Source organism: Octopus bimaculoides, chromosome 3 (genome assembly GCF_001194135.2).
Source record: "Octopus bimaculoides isolate UCB-OBI-ISO-001 chromosome 3, ASM119413v2, whole genome shotgun sequence".
NCBI lineage: Eukaryota > Metazoa > Mollusca > Cephalopoda > Octopoda > Octopodidae > Octopus > Octopus bimaculoides.
In genome coordinates, this window is record NC_068983.1 from 75,341,491 (window position 1) to 75,346,047 (window position 4,557).

Below are 4,557 nucleotides of genomic sequence, written 5' to 3' on the forward strand. Positions count from 1 at the left end.
ATATATATATATATATATATATATATATATATATATATATATATATATACATACAAATACACATGCATATATAACCATACATACAAATACATACATGCATATATACACATACATATACACATGCATATATACATATACAAATACACACACATACACTCTCCTTTTTGTGTACACCTTTCCTCTCTCTTCAAGCACTTTCTTATACACATTTCTTGCTTTCTCTCTTCCTATTAACTCTCCTCACAAGTATAAGGTGACCTGTCCCATAAAGCAACAAGTATTTACACACATTACATACATATAAACTTGAAAGACTTATGGAACACACATATGCACACAAACACAGTTTCCTTCCACTTCTCTCTTTCACTGAACACTATTTTGCTCGACATTCCAACCAATTTTCTTGACTCAATATAACAAGAGTGGACAAACTGTCCACACTATCTACTTAATCAACAATTAATAACAGTCATTAAAATTCCTTTAATTCCCTCATCAGATTATGATTCCACTAATAGTGTACATTTGTGTGAGTGTGTGTGTGTGTGTGTGTGTGTGTGTGTGTGTGTGTGTGCAATACACACACACATTCTCCTTGTTTAACACTTCACTGATTTTCAATGCAAACTTATTTCCTTTTCCTTATTTATACATATACATGCATTTATAAATATATATTATTATTATTATATATATATATATATATATATATATATATATATTTATACACACACCTAATTACACATTTACCCTGTGTGTGTGTACGTGAGCATAAGTAAAGTTATTTTATTCTTCAAGTTAACTTCAGTTATTCAAGATTTGTGTTTGGCAGTGGCAACAAGAGACTTAAGTAACTTGCTGAAGTTTATCACACACACATTCTTTTATACGTTTCAGACCAAAGGCTGTGGCCATGCTGGAGCAATACCAGTGAAAATGTGGGATGCTTACAGCACCTAGGTTTCCCAAATGGTCACCCATCTAAGTACTAACTAGGCTCCACATTGTTTAATTTCAGCGATCAGATGAGAACTGGTGTATTCAATGTGATACACACACACACAATTACAGCATTGAAGGCATATAGCCACTCAAAAACACTCAAAAGCTGTAAACTTCACTTAAACATTTATTATTTGGTATAAAAATGTTCATCACACTAACTGCAGCCTGGTCACTGACACAGTTCAACCACAATACAGTTTTTGATAAAACCACTGGCCAGAGAAGTATATCTCTGACATATATATGTAATGCATAGAGATAAAATATCCAGGCAGGTACCATACAAGCAATCAGTTATTATCTGGATTATAGCTAACTGCATCGAGTTGTATATATGAGTCTGAATTTCTAATCACAGGTTTTCTGTAGTTTGATCCACTAAATTATCAGCCTCAATGTATAAGTATGTAAGAGGCTGAGTATTCCATAGACTAATTTAGCCTTAATGTAATTCTCAGTGGAATCAGCTTGGCATAGGGTGGCAAGGCAGAATGTTTGAATTACAGGTACAGGACTGACTCCTGTGCAGGTGGCACGTTAAAAAACACCTTTTGAACATGGCCGTTGCCAGTACCGCCTGACTGACCTTTGTGGCGGTGGCACGTAAAAGCACCCACTACACTCCCGGAGTGGTCGGCGCTAGGAAGGGCATCCAGCTGTAGAAACTCTGCCAGATCAGGTTGGAGCCTGGTGCAGCCATCTGGTTCGCCAGTCCTCAGTCAAATCGTCCAACCCATGCTAGCATGGAAAGCGGACATTAAACGATGATGATGATGATGATGAACCCGTCCAGTGGATTCCTTCAGTTTCCATCAAATCAATTTCCCTCACAAGTTTGTAGAAAATGACAGATGCCCAAGATGTCAAGCAACCGGTTCGAAACCAAGACCTCAGGATAGTGAAGCAACCTCGTAGCCATTCAGCCATACTCTAACTGTGGAAGTGTGTGACTTAGTGTTTAGGGTGTTGGATTCATGACCATAAGATTGTGGTTTCAATTCCTGGACCAGGTGATGTATTGTGTTCTTGAACAAAACACTTCATTTCATGTTGCTCAAGTTCACTCAGCTAGCAAAAATGAGTATTCCTGCAATGAACCAGCGTCCCATCCAAGGGGAAAATACATATGCCAGAGAATATGGGAAACCAACCTTATGAGTCTATAGGACTCACGGAGCTGAATCCTTTTCTATACTATACCTACAGGTACAAATATGTCATAAATCAAATTTTTAATTGAGTACTTTCAATGAAAATATATCATACCTTAGAGGAGATGAGGTATGTAGAGTGCAACTTGTGTATCCATTATCCATTATGTATATCGCTTGTGAATGCATTTGGATTTTTTTCAATAGCTATCTCACCAAATTGAGCACTTAAGTGATTTAAAACAATTTTAGTGAGAGAAAGAGGTGGTGAATTAGAAGAATGGTTAAAGCAGCAGACAGAATGCCTTTGCAGTGTTTGTTCTGTCTCTGAAGCTCTGAGTTCAGATTCTGCTAGAGTCAGCTTTTGTGGCTAATACTAGTTCAAGGTATTCATCAACATCATCATTGTTTTAATATCCACTTTTTTATGCTTGCATGGGTTGGACAGAATTTATTGAGGCAGATTTTCTATGACCAGATGCCCTTCCTGTCACCAACCCTCACCAGTTTCCAAGGAAGGAAATATTTCCCCACAACCAGATATAATCAAAGAGCACCATGTTCCTCCGAAAGAGGTTACACATTTACAACCTAGTGGACTGGAACCATGTGAAATGAAGTGTTTTGCTCAAGAACACAAATACTGCCCTGTCCAAGAATCGAAACCACAATCTTGCAATCATAAGTCTAACACAAACCACTAGCACTTCCAAATTTGTTTGAGTGTGGACATATACATGTTACTGATGTTAAAATTCAGCCTTATTTATTCCCAGCTGGTGAGATATGCTCCAATAAATTGAAAAATGTCTTGGATTAAGGTAATAATCTACTTTGTATTGTATATCTGAGAATTTTCCTTTCCATCTTTTTCCTTCAGACAGTTGTTGTAGCTCTAAAGTTATATTTTCATATTGAGCACTTCAGTGAAAAAATAATACATAATTTTTTAAATACAAATTGAGACGTGTGTTATGAAATGCATGTGTAGGTGTATGTAATTTAGTATTTTGTCTCTGCCCCCACTTCCACCTTTTATGGAAAATACAAGAAGCGACAAAAATTTCTTTTATAAACAACAAAAACAAAAACCAATGCTACCATATTTCTGTCGACATGGCACCAGCAATGAAACTGGAGTTTTAATACAGCTTAGCAGAGGAAATATGCCAGACAAATACACATGCAAGAATGTGTGACTGTGTGCATCGACAGAATTTTAAGTTTGTGTCTATCTCTTTGTGTGAGCAACATATAAGAGAGAGAGAGATGTCAATAATGAACACATACATCAAATTCCCACACAGAAATACACATATATACGCAAAGACATAGGATGCACATATACACACACAAAAACAGGATGCACACATACACACATATATATACAGGCTGCACATACAGATGTATTTCATATGTGTGTGTATGTATACATGCATGAGAGTTTAAATTGTAAATATTGATTATTGACTAACTGCATATAAATGGTCCATATCCAATGATAGAGTCTTTAACTATAACAATGTTTTGATTGATTTTTATTGTTTTTTTTTTACTTTTAAAAATGAGCAAGGATAAAGAATGATGGGAGAATTCTTCTAGAGTTAATAAGATATCCTGCCAAAGGGACTACAAAAGTTAGCCTTCTTTCTTTACCTCTGCCCACCACAACCACCACCACATACAATATGAATAGCTGCTAAATCTTCCTCAAATCCCACCCTAAAGGTTTTAGGTTCAGAAAAAGGTATAATGAGGATACACATGTCCCCTAAAAACAGATAGAATAGTCATAGCTGGAATATTTTTGATCAAGGGTGACCGGGGATTAAAGAACTGAATAGAGATGCAAAGCATGTTTACATGAGCCTGTAATCTTTGTCAAACTATGAACTACCATCTTAAAAAGGACACACAGGATAATATAGTCCAGGTCACAACTATATCTGAAAATATAAGGAGGATGGCTTGAATACCCTTGATTATAGATATGCTTGTTCAGGACTAGCCTGGGGCTAAACAACATATTCACACACAAGCCAAAGAAGAAACTGCTATTCTTTTATTCTTTTACTTATTTCAGACATTTGACTGCGGCCATACTGGAGCACTGCCTTGAATGGCTTTAGTCAAACAAATCAACCCCAGGATTTCATCATCATCATCATTCAACGTCCACCTTCCATGCTAGCATGGGTTGGACGATTTGACTGAGGACTGGCGAACCAGATGGCTGCACTAGGCTCCAATCTGATTTAGCAGAGTTTCTACAGCCGGATGCCCTTCCTAATGCCAACCACTCCGAGAGTGTAGTGGGTGCTTTTACGTGCCACCAGCACAAAGGCCAGTCAGGCGTTACTGACAATGGCGACGCTCAAAATGGTGTATTTTACGTGCC

The 4,557-nt window shown here is 37.1% G+C and overlaps 1 protein-coding gene and 1 pseudogene across 1 annotated transcript in view; both read right to left on the reverse strand.

Annotated features, from left to right (window-relative positions):
- LOC106871706 (uncharacterized) overlaps window positions 1-4,557 on the reverse strand; it is a 343,416-nt gene that overhangs the window by 183,737 nt on the left and 155,122 nt on the right. The gene's annotated exons all lie outside the window — the stretch shown is intronic.
- Window positions 948-1,066, reverse strand: LOC128247490 (5S ribosomal RNA; annotated as a pseudogene).